Source organism: Copidosoma floridanum, unplaced genomic scaffold (genome assembly GCF_036245765.1).
Source record: "Copidosoma floridanum isolate Cflo_tuat_1 unplaced genomic scaffold, Cflo_Japanese_pri ptg000008l, whole genome shotgun sequence".
Classification (NCBI taxonomy): Eukaryota; Metazoa; Arthropoda; class Insecta; order Hymenoptera; family Encyrtidae; genus Copidosoma; species Copidosoma floridanum.
In genome coordinates, this window is record NW_028321885.1 from 9625989 (window position 1) to 9641552 (window position 15564).

Below are 15564 nucleotides of genomic sequence, written 5' to 3' on the forward strand. Positions count from 1 at the left end.
ATGCTCAATAAATTTTAAGATTATTTAATACAATGATAACAATGTAACTTAAAGTTTCTGTGACTTAAACTCAAATAGCAGTTTTTTTACTATAAAGAGTTTTCATATCTTATTTAAAATGTTATGTTGTTTTAATGACTTCTAATATTGCAAAATCCTTATTGGATCTTGGCTGTTAAAAATCTCGTAATTTTTGATTTTTCATTAGAAATCACAATAAATGAATGAGCTGTAGATATTCCTGATACAGCAGAAGCTTTAGAGAATCTTCTAGTCAGATGTTTTAGCGTCTTTTCGTAATGCAGTGGGCTGTAGTAAGAAAACAGTATGTTCTTAAACTTTTCTGTTGCCCAATCGAGTAGGCTTTTTGGTGTCAACATTACTTTAGCCCAATCAGCTTGGGGACTAGGACGGGACGCTTCTCGTTTAAAGTCAGCTCCTACGCCGTCACACGCGCCCTTACTGTGTGCAATAGCGTAACAATACCATTCAGCTATTACACCAAAATCCTCCTCATGGCTAATGAGGTTGCTCATTTAATACTTATTTTTGTAGTGCTGCTTAGCCCCGTTGCTGACATATATTATTTTATTGGCTTGTGGGAAAAATTCTTTAATTTCTGGAATTACCAATTGCTGCATTATGTTCACTGCAGTAGTGTCATGTGTTAAGCAATCAGATAATAAAATAAAACTTTTATGCTGTGCCACTCTTTTTTCTTTATAATATATAACAGTGGGATGTACAGTGAATTGTGCAATATTGTAATGAAATCCCTGTGCTGCATCTTGGGCAACGTATGCATAATTTTCTGGAAAGTCTGTGTGTACTAAGACTTTCTCCTCTTTCAAATTATTTTTCAAGTCTGATATAAATTGAGACTGTGCTTTGGAAATGAAATGATGGGGTAAAAGAGTTTTTAGTCATGTAGATAAATCATCAACGAAATCATCGACTGGAAGATACTCTTTCTTAAGAGTACAACGGTCAGTTGTTTGCCAAGTTGAATTAACCTTTAAGATGCCATTTTTCCTCAAAATATCATAAATGAAATCTGGAAACTTTTGAATATCGGGGCAGTTTTTAAAATCGCCCAAATAACAAGATGCCGATCAATTTTCACACACACAGAACAATCTTGAACGAGTCTATAAAAGATGTTATTTTATTCTCATGATTTGAAGTTAATTTAGGTAAATTTAAAGCATTGATCATTGACTTAAAGTTTTGGTGTAGTACACAAACACATACACTATGTGTACTGCTGGCACCAGCCAATACACACCATTTCGGTCGGAGATCTGCAAATTTACTTAAGCCAATGGGAAATGTAGGGTTTTGTTCTTTGAATTGACTATAAAGGACCTTTATATCACATAACAATAATCTTTTCTGCATTTTAATCTTAGCATCATTAATTGTTACAGAAACATAGTCTTTTTTATTGGCCATTATTCGACTGTTCAAATCATTTTCATACGACTCTACAACTCTTTTTATAGTATTATCAGGTAAGGATTTTCCAATTTTCATCTGAGGAAATGCTAGCACACTATTAGGTTTTCTCAGCTCTTGTGCTTTACCAACACTTCTCCGAGAGGTACAAAACTCTTCTGCAGCGTCACATATAATCCAGCAACTTTGTGCTATAGTCAAAATTGTTATTCGCAGAGGATCGTTTGCAAATAAACTTGAAAACTTGTCTTTAAGATTTTGTAACATATTTTCTAGAGCAGCCTTTCTTGATATACGTATTTTTTTTTTAATCTTTCGACACTAAACACGAAAAATCGGGTACTGGATCAGCTGAACTAACTAGCTCATCAGTCTCATTCACTGAGTGTTGACTTACCGAGAACAACTGTCTACAATTTTTACACACTCTAGCTGTGGAGGGGATACTTGGGAATGCTACTTCCATTCTTTTAGAAATACATCTTAGCTCTTTGCCTACGTGACCCGGGTTATTATAAGGATTAACACATTTATCAGTATACATAGTATACATCTTTTACTGAAATGTAGACATACTGATAACAATATATTACATGTTATGAGCACGACAGTAATAAAAATAGAAAAAATATTATCAACTTGACAACCAGCTCTTGAAAACAGCACGAAAAAATTTTCTACTAGATTTTTACAAATCTGGAACAAAAAAAATTGTCTTGTTAATATATTAAATAACGTATTACTGTATTTTGCTCTTAAGGTACTTCAAATTTCAATTTACTCATCAATAAATTAATTTAAGTTTATTTCTTAAAATTCATGACTATCCAATTATGAACGAAACATATTTTTTTTGACGTATTCTCTAATTAAATTAATTTTCGTATTCTTCAGTGTATGACTATTTTTGTACGATAGATATTGCATGCATCATACGTGCAGTTTGAATCTAAACGGTCAGCGCGAGATTTTGAGTTACACGATTATACGTGCTAGCATGGTGTCAGTTTAGGTATGTGGTTGTTTGAAAAAAATTATTTTATTAAATATTAAAAAGAGTAACTTATGTAAAAAAATGGGTCGTGGGACCCACGATAGAAGTGAAACTCCAAGTATCAAATATTGAACTCATTTTATACAGAAAATTATATGAGAAGCAATCATATGTGTTATTACTAAGAGTTAAATAAGTAAATTTCTTTCAATAACATTAAACAAGTAAGAAAAATTTCGTATTTGAAATGGCTGAAAATCATGTTTTCATCAAACCGAATTGTACTCTTCGATTGTTTTTTCCCCTTTAGTAAACCCATGAAAATTGGTATTTTCGACTTATGTTGCTTCTCCTTCGAGATATGGTGTTTTTTTTAATGTTTTGAGGTTATGTTGTCATAAAATCACTTTAAATTTCTTTTCGCACATCTGCATTAATGTTTAAAGTATACTGCAATTTTTTCGTAATTTATAACTCCAATTTCATAAAGATAGACCGCAAATACAAATTTGAGGTTATATAATCATAACAAATGATACCTCAATTTGTGCGTCTCAATATTTTATTTCCCCTTTAGGATACCCGTAAGAAATCGGTATTTTTGGCTAATTTTGCTTCTCCGTCGAGATATGACGATTTTTTTTATTTTATGAGGTTATGGTGTCATGAAAACACTTCAAGTTTTTTCGCGCACATCTGTATTATTAATGTTTAAAGTATACTGTAATTTATTCGCAATTTATAACTCCAATTTCATAAAGATAGAGCGAAAATTCCAATTGAATGTTATGTAATCACAACAAATGACACCTCTATTTGTGCGACTCGATATTTTATTTCTCCTTTAGGATACCCGTAAAAAATCGGTATTTTTGGCGTATTTCGCTTCTCCGTCGAGATATGACGATTTTTCTTATTTTATGGAGTTATATTATTATAAAAACACTTTAAATGAATTTGTGGACATCTCTATTAATTTTTAAGGTATACTATAATTTTTTTGCAATTTATAACTCATGTGTCAGAAAAGTACAACTAAAATACGAATTTGAGGTTATTTAATAACAAATAATACCTCATTACACACACACACACATACACACACACATATACGTAAGAATTTGAGTATGTAGTAACAAGGGGAGCGAGGCAGAGAGAAAGGCCATCCCACGTCCCATTCTACGCTTGTATGCACTGCTTTGGTGGCAAGGGGCACGAGGCAGAGAGAGAGAGAGAGCAGCTGGAGTGGTGGGGGGCTCAGAAATTTCGTGTCGCTCGAAAAAATTCACAACGTGCCATAAGAAGTTTCACTTCAAAAAACTTCTGGTTCCGGTAATCCATTTAAAGTAGAAACTTTTGATACTTTTTTTGTAAAATGCCTGGTATTACAACAGACTTACTAGAATTATTAGATCCAAGTCCTATAAATCTATCAGACCTCCGGTATTTTTAAAATCCACGCGACGGACTCTATTATGGGAGCGGCCTACTAAAGGAGACTTAGCAAGGTTGTTAGACATATCTTAATGGCTTTAATTGGATAGTCTTAAACGTCTTTTCTTGCTAAGATATGATTGCCCTATAGCCTGGGATGGTAAATGACCTGACCTTTTTATCTGACCCTAAAATTCAACCAACCTATGCGATTAGACATTCTTTTTTGTTGATAAATCTAACCTCTGTACCAGGTATGATACAGAGGTTGGACTTTTGAACAAAAAATACTTCTGATCGTAAAGGTAGGTTAAATATCACGATCAGATACAAAAGTCAGGTCATTTATAAGAGCTTACAATATTTTCTAAGGAAATAACATTAAGGGCTTTATCTTTATCGTACGTTTATCCTAGCTATGGGTATATAATAAGGGCAAGGGTATGTTCGTAACTGAAATCATAGATTTGACACTACTTCAAATATAAACCTCGTTGAAAAATCTAACATAAAATAATACAAGTAAAATCTTTGTCGATTCCCTGTATATTCCACTTGGAATCTGAATAACACATTGACGGTGTGGATATTATGGTACCTATACATGCACTACAATAAAGAAACATGTCAAATTCTATAACATGATGCTGAAATTCATAACATACGTCCATTGAGTAAAAAAATAGCGGTTTACTGACAACCTAATTTAAATATTAGGAGTTTCCTTTCTTTTTTAACGCCATTTAGGATCCACCATTTCAAATTTATGTACACCTGACCTTGGATTTGTTGTCGGCGACCTTAAACATCAACGTATTTTGCAAACTTTTCAAGTTAGGCTATCTCTTTCTGTATAGGACCAAAACTTGCGTTTTTATCAAGTTGGACATATTTGTAAATATTCATAATTTTTTTTTTCAAAAACAGCTAAATTAAATAAAAATTCGTAAGACACAATTTGCAAGAGACATATTGGATGTGCCATTTTGAATTTCTTAAAAGACCAGATAACTTTCGAAAGCCTACGATAATACGAACAATTTAAGCCCAAAACAAATTTTCAAGGTTGCGTTGAATTTTGGCCATTCAGGTGTCCCAGTTGACGTGGAATGTCCGATATATATATATATATATATATATATATATATATATATATATATATATATATATATATATATATTTCATAGTTTATATAATGACAGTGGATAAGATTTATCAGGTAAGTGTTATTGTTTTAATAATCAAAATACAAAATTTTTAATAATTTTTTTCTTTTTTTGCTGACCACTAAGATACAACTATTGATCTTTAATTTGATTGACAACTATTTATTACAATAAAGTATGCTTATAATATTTCCAAATGTAATATGCTATCAGATGTAATGAAGCATTTAAATTTATGAAAAATGTTTGAATTATAAATTATATCATACATTAAATTGCATATGTATTAAAGAAAAAACTGTTCTAGAACGTATTGAGTAGTTGATGGGATTCACCGGATCAGATTTTTAAAAAGTGGTGTAAAAACTACTACACTAAATGGGATTGACTAGACGGGATTCACTGCACAGAATTCCATGTAAATGATTTGGAGATCTATCTCAATGGGGTATAAATACCACTGCTGGACCATTGCTAATCATTGTTTTTTTGAGTTGTTAAATAAGATGACATCCACCGAGCAAGAAGAGCAGACCCTACCCTGGTTCGAGACCTCTCTGTCGGAGTGGAATCAAGGCAGTTCTCTAAAATATGATGATAATGGTGGACACTTATCTTGAAATAACTTTAAAAATAAGAAATGTTTTATTACATGTGAGTTTATTATTTACAGATAAAAGCGAAAACAACAGAGAAAAGAGAGCTCCATCACCTGCTAATAATATAAGTAAGTCTTACATTAAATTTGAGGTGTGTTTATACAAAAAAAAAATTTTTTGAAACTAAATTTAAGATTTTCTTGTTAATAAATGATATTTTTCATGTAATTATTAAGGTTTTGATGTTTGACGCTAAATTCAAAATTTTACAGATCGTATAGCTTCAACTGAACTGCCATATCTACTACGTACACTTCGACCACCTTTACCATCAACATCTAGTTTTAGGCTCAGAGCTGATGACACACGTGTTACACAATACGAGTTATCTAAAACCGACCGCCCTTGTCAGTTGATTCATATCGAAAGACAAATCAATGATTTGAGTCGACGTTTCGAGGAATTAGCGCACGTTCAACATACAGTTCACGAAACACGCGAGCGAATAGAACAAGTGCGTAATGAACAGGAAAATAGACTGCATCATTTAGAAAGACAAACACAGCCACTCCCGCAACAAATTGAAAATCCAATTCATTTAAACACACGGCCTCGTGCTCCGGAGAATGGGGGGCAACCTGCTTATGCCTTACGGCTCGAGCTCCCAACGTTCGCTGCATCTTCATATGACCAACTCACTCGATACATCTATGATTTACAGAATTATATCGAGGGTATGGGCATCCTTCCCCAACACTTGAAATACGTAATTGGGTAATCCTTGAAGGGACCTGCGTCGGATTGGTGGCTTTTTATTTCGCGTCAAATAAATAACTTTAATGAATTTCGCACTCTCTTTTATCAAAAATATTGGAGTGAAGACGTGCAAAATCTCATAAAACGCGAGCTTGCCTTTGGGTATTAAACGGCGGAGCACAATCTATCTCGCAGTGAATATGTATTACGTTTATATAATAAAGTGCACCGTTAGAAAACGAAGCATTACAACATTCAAACTTACACCCACGGGATTCATCAACCCCCGCTCAAAACGGATTTCTGGGGCAGAACTGCACTCTCCCTCGTGCCGATAATTATCGTTATCGAAATAATAGCAATAATAATAGTAACACTAACCATCCAGATACTTCGCATAAGGTCTCTACCCATCGAACGAATTTTCAAACTAGACAGCAGCCTTATCCGAACCCCCAAAATAATTATAACCGAAACACAAATGAGAATTGGCGCGACCGATGCCAAGTGCATGAAATTAATGTAAATACCGAAACAGAACAGTCGGAAAACTAAGTGGCGTTGTGTCCTTGATATCTCCGTCCAACACAACGCCAATAAGCGGAGATGACATATCAGTACCTATTATTTTAAAAGATCATCAATATTTAGTGTACTCGTTTTCTGTATCTCCGGCCGAGGAATTGCTTGACGAGCGGAATTTTTCACAACCCTGTAAGAAAGTATTCGACGCACCAACGACGTGTCCTGAAGTTTTTGAAAATCGAAAAACTCAAGACGTCAGTGTTAGTCGACACCGGGAGTAAAATCACCTGTTTATCAGAAAACTTTTATATACAAAACCAGGGTATTTTTAAAACATGTGAATCCTTTCCGGTTATGGGTATTGAAGCGACCGGGTTCACCGGAGAAAGGTCCGCAAAAATCAAACGACAAGTTTGTGCTGAAATTGAATTTGGGCGGATAAAAAAACGGACTAACTTATTTATCATATCTAAATTAGTTCGGGAATGTATTTTAGGTGTAAATCTCCAAAAGAAATTAAACGTGGTCATCAATTTCGGAAAAGATCTTGTACAGATAACGTCGGATAGAATTCAAGAGAATTTTAATTTTAATTTCGTTTCGTCGCAACTTTCCGATCATGACTCGACCCAAATTACAAATTTTTGTACAAGAACGTCAGTTGATTATGTGAACTCGGAAATTTCCGATCAAGAAATTAATGCTTCCCTGGACGAAGTCCATCATATCAATACGTCCCAACGAAAGAAATTGAAAAGCTTATCCAGTCGCATCGTGGAATCTTTAGCAGTCAACCCGGCTGTTTTCGTGGTTTCCAGTACCCGTTAATTCTGCAAAATAACGATCCATTTTGCATACGAAATTATCTTGTACCCATGCAGTTTTGTGAAAAGGTCCACGAAGAAATAGAGAGGATGCGAAAACTTGGGATCATCGAACCTTCACGTAGCCCATATGTTAACCCCCTACGACCTGTGGTAAAATCAAACGGGACCATTCGCTTGTGTCTTGATGCGCATGAACTTAACAAACGCCTGCAAAATGATCATGAAGGGTCCCTATATGTTGATGATTTATTTCGGCACTTTTAAAATGTGGCATATATAACAAGCATTGACCTCACAACTTCCTTTTGGCAAGTGCAATTGAGTAAAGAATCACGTCCATTTACGGCTTTCTTGCATCGTGGTCAGACACACCAATATTGTCGCATACCGTTCGGCCTCAAGGTTAGTGGTGCCGCACTAGCCCTCGCAGCTCGATCCATACTAAATAAAGTATCCAGTTCATGACTTCGTGGATGACTGAATATGCGTTTCAAGTAGTTTTGAGGAGCATATTTCCCATCTAAATCAATTGTTCAATTTATTGGACGATGCGGGTGTTACGGTTAATTTACGAAAGCTGGAATTTTGTAAGGAAAAAATTAAATATCTGGGACATATTATCAGTCGTGAAGGTATTCGAATTGACCCTGATAAGGTATCGGCCATTCATAATTTCCCGGCCCCGACAAATATTAAACAATTGCAAGCATTCATCGGCTTAATTAACTTTTGCGCGAAATTTTCGGTTCAACTCACTAAACGTTTAATTCCGCTACTCGAATTACTCAGGAACGGTATACGATGGCATTGGGGTCCTGAACAAAACCAAGAATCTAATAAACTAAAAGAACTTTTCACCACCGAGTTAATTCTGGCTCATCCGCGAAGTAATGTCCCGTATGTCATTTACGCTGATGCTTCAAAGGGGTCTGAAAATAAAGCCACCGACGCACTCAGTAGGCAATTTGACGACCGAGATAAATATGGGTATGCGATCTATTCGCTTGATAAGGTCTCTCTTGAAAAAGATATTATAGATCAATTAAAAACTTTAAGCCCAAGACAAAAGAATCAAGAAGGTAAGAGATAATTTTAATGTTAATTGTAATTCAAAGCATTACGCAATGATTGATGGTGTTTTACATAAACAATTGGCGTTAAATATAAAATTATAATAACTAAGGATTTCTTAATCGTCCTCACTCGAGAGATTCACCAAAAAATATCGGTGTTTGCAAATGTTACCATTTACTCAATGAAAATTTTGTATGTGCGAATATGAAACAAATAATCACTAAAGAAATCCAAATTTGTGACCTATGCCAAAGAATCAAACCCTACACAGTTTCCAATCATTTTGAAACGCAACCGGTTCTTCCCAAGGGACCTCATGAATTGCTAGCCATTGATTTTTACGGCCCGTTACCGAGTTCGCGGGGTGGCTATAAGTATGTTCTGGCAGCCATTGATGTATTTAGCAAATTTGTTGCGCTATACCCACTTAAGCGAGCAACAACTGCGATCACTTTGAATCGGATCTTACTCCATTACGTGCCGAATTACGGAAAACCGAGGGCGATTCTAAGTGATCATGGCACCCAGTTTACCGCCAAAAATTGGGCAAAAAAATTAGCGGAACATGACATTAAAACGATATTTTCTTCTATACGCCACCCTCAGAGTAATGCAGCAGAAAGGGTCATGAAAGAACTTGGTATTTTCTTTAAAGCTTTTGTCCAAGATAAAGACTCTGCATGGTCCACGCATGTCAAAGTTATTCAAGACATTATGAACGAAACATATCATAGTACGGCTGAATTTACGCCTATCGAAATCCACTTTAATAAATTGCCTACCCATTTTTGGGAACGTCATATACTTGGACAAGTTAGGCACGAATTGGACTATGAACAGAAGTTGATTTTAGTGGCCGAAAATATGCGCAAAAAGGGGTTTGCACGGGCTGAGCGATACAATATAACTCATATTCTGCGAGCCTATAAGGTTGGGGATAAAGTACTGGCAAAAGCTTGTAACTTTTCTTTTGGTGCAGTCGGTGTCACCACGAAGTTTTTGGCCATTTATCAGGGATCTTATGTCATAACGCGAGTGATAAATCGTGGCACCTATACTCTATTGGACTACAAAACACATAAATTACGAGGTACGTTTCATGGGATACAATTACGCCCGTTTTTAGAGACAAATGGGGGGCGATCGACAGCAGACGACAACGGCTGAATAGAAAGCTAAAGCGCATGAAGGCACGATTGGCTCAAATTCAACAGGGAATCAAACCCTCAACGATCAAAAAGAAAGACTTATAAAAGTCAATGGTCTGGCCAACGAGGCGGTTGATCAACCTGATGACGACGCTATTAGCCTTCACTTCAATGAATCTTGGAAGGAGCTAGATGACGTCATTGATTAATCTAGTAAGGTTTTGATTAATTTTGTCTCCCTCTTCGTCCTTCTTCGAACGCTTGAGCACATTTAGAGCAGTCTGCAGCGAGCCCTTGAAAGAGTTCAAGAGTTTGAAGTTCAAGATCGTCGACGGCGAAAAGCTCAGCGGAAACGTAGGGCACGGTTATTACACAAATTGTACCAAGGGCAAAGGACCCTGACCGTCCGAGATCCACACCAAACAGACGCGTCTACTCAAACGGACGAATCCTATCTGCAAAAAGAGGTGGAACGTTGTACGAGGAGAAGGGAGCGGGCTCACGAACAAGAGCGACTGCGAAGTTTAAGAGTCAAAGGGTTGGAGGAACGGCTCAAATCTTTTACGTTCAGGCAGCGCAATCAGAAGACCGGGAAGACTATTTATTAAGTCAAACCCGATTTATTCCGTTGGTGCTACAATTTAAGACTTAATGATTAATGAGTAAATGAATTATAACAATGCTAACTATCTTATGTATTTGCCTACAGAGTGTCATGTCGCTCCCTACTCCATGGTCACGACCTCATCTCCTATGGGCCTTGCAGGGGATCATCCAAGGATTGATTGAGCGAGAACGCCGTGATCTCAGCCGACGCCGTCAAAGGTCTCACGATCAGATCGGTGGAAGGGGTCGTCGGTCCACGTCTCATACATCTTCTGGGTCCCCAACTACTACTACGGAGACTGATACCAGCTCCAACTCCTAAACACCACAGTTGCGACGGCCACGAACGATCTCCCAGACGACCAAAAATGAGCAGCGAGATCAACAATCGGCAGAAATCGACTTTGACGATGCGAGAAACATCCACTTAAATGAGATCCGGGAAGAGGGCGAATTGACAGAGGTCTTTACTCAGTTAATCGCAAAAACCTCTGTGGAGGGCTGTGGAGGGCAATGCAGGGACTAGACGCGTAGGGCCCCGACCGGGGGCGAGGAAACGCGAAAATGCCCGAATACAGGCATCGGTTTCGGCGGCTCGCCACAGGGAAAGGGAAAAGCAGAGAGAGGCTAGAGAGAAAAGACGTGAGTGTCATTCAGAGGAAGAGTTCCTCATAAATCGGACCTAATCAAGTTGAACGGTTGAGGGGTGCTCAGCAACCGCTGGCTCTCTTCTTTGGATCCTCTCCGGGAACAAGGTCTTCTTTATCCCAAGCCTCTCGTCTTTGCCTGTTTTCTCTTCCCGGTCTGCGTGAGTAAAAGGAGGCTATTTAATAGGCAATTGAAAGGAGTTCGTGAATTATCATTACGATAATTTCTCGTCGCAGAAGCAATAAATCCCTTGCGGTGGCTTCGTAGGCGTACTCATATTTCTTTGCTGACTGACTAGCCTATCTCTTTCTTTTTTAAGTTCATTTCTTTTGTTGTTTTTATGTACCATGCAACATGTTGTCTAGCCGATATATATATATATATATATGTACAAATATACATATATCTCGATACATATATCCCGTTGATTCTTCGAAGAGCCCACAATTGTACTCTTTATGTTTTTTTTAAATACTATATCCGAGAGATTATTGAGTCCAATGGAGTGTAGAGTGTAAGGAATTTCAGTTCAAATATTTAATTATTGTCCATCAGTACATAAAACTTGTTGACGAGAGAGATCGTATAGGCGAATCCAAATTTTGTTATTTACAATTATTATTTTGCGTTTAATGGTAATTAAATTTAAATAAAAACGAAAGTTCGAAGTATGTTGTTGAACTAATTAAAATCATGATTTATTGATATACTAGAGCCACATCAATCGTAAATATCGTGTAAGACTCGTATAAAAAAAGGCGTTTTCTCGTGAGTTAAATACTGTGTCATTGTTATAGGAGAAGTAGCGTTAATGCTCTGCGAAGCAAGTTTATCCAAAAAGTTGTATAATTTTAAGATACGAAAGAGTGAGTTGTGCGAACAAAAAAAAGCATGTTATTTAGTTTATTTTAAATCCACGATTAATTGGGGTTTAATAGTGTCTAATAACTACGTTATGTTTTCTTATTTTCTTTTTTCATTATATCGATAAATAAGTCATTGCGTCAAGACAAAAGTTTGTAACTATTTCATAAGACGAGAGATTGAAATATACTTTAAAATTGAATTATAATCGTTTAGTATTTATTTTTTTATACACATTGTGCTCCTGGTTTTATTGTATACCTTATTCCACATAAAGAAAAACCCCCACACAGTATGTAATATATATTACAGTATCAGGTAAATTTAAATTGACCTAAATTTTACAACATTTTCATCATATAATGTAACTTTATATTTTAAATGATGATTCATTGTTTTATCAACTTAATTTTTTAAATATAAGTGAAAAAAATAGTATGCATGATTCATGTGCTTAAAGATAAATTAACATGAAAGTTATAAAAGAAATTTTTTTTTACTACCTTGTGCTTTTTTTTATTTTTTAGATAAGGAAATTACTCCAACAAAACAATATGTATACAAAACTTGTAAGGAGTCATGAATTCATCCAATTCGTCTTAGAGACGATCATAAGGAAAGTGTTACTCAAAAATAGACCGCATGAAGGGAGCGATATCGATTGACAGGTCAATACATTATCCCACCACCAAAAAGTAGATTTTTACTCACAGAGGCGAAGGAAGAAGAGTTATAAAAAAATTTATATAAAATAAGCAGAAAGAGGAACCAAAAGAAAACTAAATGTTAACACATAACATACTTTTAAGAATAATAACAAGACCAATGAATCCTGTAATAATAATAAAAAAAGTAAAGCTTTTAAATGTTATGATAATTTTAATAACAAATCAAAAAAAAAAAAAAAAAAAGAAAATTAGTAATAGTACAATAATTTAAATAAACCATCTTATTATTTACTTTTTTGCAAAAAATTTCTTTCAAATTTATTATCAACATAAAACTTAAAGAGTTTATATTAAATTTTCACTTAGTTGTCTCAAATAGTTAGAGAACAAAAATTTATATAAAAAGAAGAAAAAAGAAAGTGGGAGCCCCAACCTACGCTCCCACCTGTAAGGAACCATTAAAACTTCCTTTCCAAATTTATCTTTCTTTGAATAAATTTTTTTTCATTCACATTTGTGTATAAATTTCGAAGGGAATTATAAATATCAACTTCATTGAACTCTTTCTCTTCTTTTTCATTCTTCTGCTTCTCACGTTGAATCATCTAATATTTCATTGTAAATGTATTTTTAACAGCGCATGCACCATCCCATCACAGAGGATGATTTGAGCACATCAGAGAACCATCTTTTGGAATTCTTTTGATAGAGGGGCAACCAAGGTCTTTAGATTAGACTAAAATTTTTTAGCACTGCTGATCATATTTATATCCTCGCATATTAATGAGACATACAGATCCGTGCGTAGCAGTAGATAGTAGGGGCTGTGGTGATGCCGGCTCGAGGTGATAATGGGATTCCCCATTCGATGGACATAAAAGAAGTAAGGGTAGCTTTAAAAATTAGTTAAGGCGAGCAGTTACGGTGCTGCTGCTCTAGCACAAACCATTCTAACTGAACTGGATACAAGGAGGCAGCGTCCCTAGGGAGTTTCATCGAGCTGACTGGACAGTATCATTTAGAGGGTATAATCAAGAAGGTAAATATTATATTGAAAAGGTATCGTTTATGCAAAAGGTACATTTAGGTATGTACTTGTGAACTGTGACGGTATTACACTATATAAAAAGGATTATTTTCCTTGTAGGATAACATACAAAATCCCTGACCTATTTATTTATTATCATATGGTATGTATGTTTGAATTATTTTCCATCATCTTTTGTCTCTCTTATCATCTTCGTAATATATTATTTCGTTTCATGAACATCATGACCATTTAATGCTTTGAGTACACCACAGCTATGATGCTAAAAGCCTTGAGGCAAATTACTGAAGCAGATTATAAAGATCTACAAAGATGGTTGAATTTGACCTATCAATTGCTTGAAACGTTGGAAAAGCATGCCTTATTATCATTATCCAGAGAAGAAATGCAATCCTGACAATCCATCTGGGCTATTTTGTTCTGCGTCCAAGACAAGTTGAACAGTTTACTGAGAAAGACCGGAGGAGAATCACACCAGCAGTGCATTGATAGTAAACAAAATAGTGCAGATGATGTTAGTGATCGAAGCAGTGTACAGTGGAAGGATATACCATCAGCATTTAAAAATCATGTAGCTACTGGTGTGATAATCAATCGCGGACACATTAATATTGCTTCTTCCTTGAACGTTACCATAGCTCTCATTGTTAGCAAAGTTAGAAGTGCTTTAGAACAGCATAATGCTTTGAAAATTGATTTTGAACTTACCACAGAGGACATTATACAAAAAAATGATGTAGAAGTCAGTGATCCAAAGCATTTTAATACTAAAAATTTTGAAGTCTCAAGGTCAAATAACATAGATAATGAAAATTAGTTTGATTTAAACATGAAACAGCCTATGATGCATCAGATGGAAGAGTTTTAAGAGAGAGACTCTGGCTGGATACTACAGCAGATAATTAGTTTGACAGTTAATATTAAAAAATGCAATCCAATAAGGGCAAGTTCGTACGTTGAATTATCTTACTAATATATAAAGCAAAGTCGCTAAACCCGTTGTAATCGCTAACCGCGAAAACTACTGAACCGATTTTGATGAAATTTCGCACACTGATTCATGATACTTCCTAGATGGTTTTAGTATAGTTTTTATCTTAAAAAATTGATCAACAATAGCAATAAATGAGCTTTAAATTTGGCAAAATTACGCCAGCTTTTCACTTTAGTTCAGTAAAATCCGCTAGGTAGCGTCGAGATGAAATCGAGGCTACCTGCAACAGAATTAAAGAAGAGTGGTTATAATAAGCCGGAGCGTCTCGGTAACTGATGCAATCGTGCTTCGGCATTTGAACAAGCTGCAAGGAAAATGTAGATGATAGTCTTGCAGCTGGATATCCCGGTTACGGACGACACTCTTTTCTAAGGGGGAAGTGACCTAGGTCTACATTCACCCTGAATCTCGATGAGTGCTACCAATAAAAAATTATTCTAACCGATGGCGGTCTCTGGCGTAATACCAGAAGGTATATCTAGCCAGAGCACAACCTGCTCCAACTCTTCAGAATTGTGAGGCAGTCCCACCATCCCGCCTGGTGCAGTCAGAGAATTTTTGGCTACAAACCTAAGCCAGGGAAAACGGCTCTGAGGGGCACGAACAGCCACAAAGGCTACCTTCTTAGTGGTCGCGTCCTCAACGTGCATACCTACATGTTCCCGTCTAACTATAAGCGGTTGGTTATCCGGAGAAAGACCCAAAGACCGAAGACGAGATATTCTTTGGTCAGCGGCGTATCTCCCTCCATCACAGTC

At 35.9% G+C, this 15564-nt stretch overlaps 2 protein-coding genes across 2 annotated transcripts in view; one reads left to right on the forward strand and one right to left on the reverse strand.

The window, feature by feature from the left end:
- The window catches only part of LOC106647629 (uncharacterized protein CG5902), a 278297-nt gene extending 265379 nt beyond the window's left edge, over nt 1-12918 (forward strand). The window contains exon 5 of the mRNA XM_014364130.2: nt 12624-12918. The gene's annotated coding sequence lies outside the window, so the exon portion shown is untranslated. The remainder of the gene's footprint in view (nt 1-12623) is intronic.
- Nucleotides 1-15564, reverse strand: part of TfIIFbeta (transcription factor TFIIFbeta) — a 134856-nt gene that overhangs the window by 37468 nt on the left and 81824 nt on the right. The gene's annotated exons all lie outside the window — the stretch shown is intronic.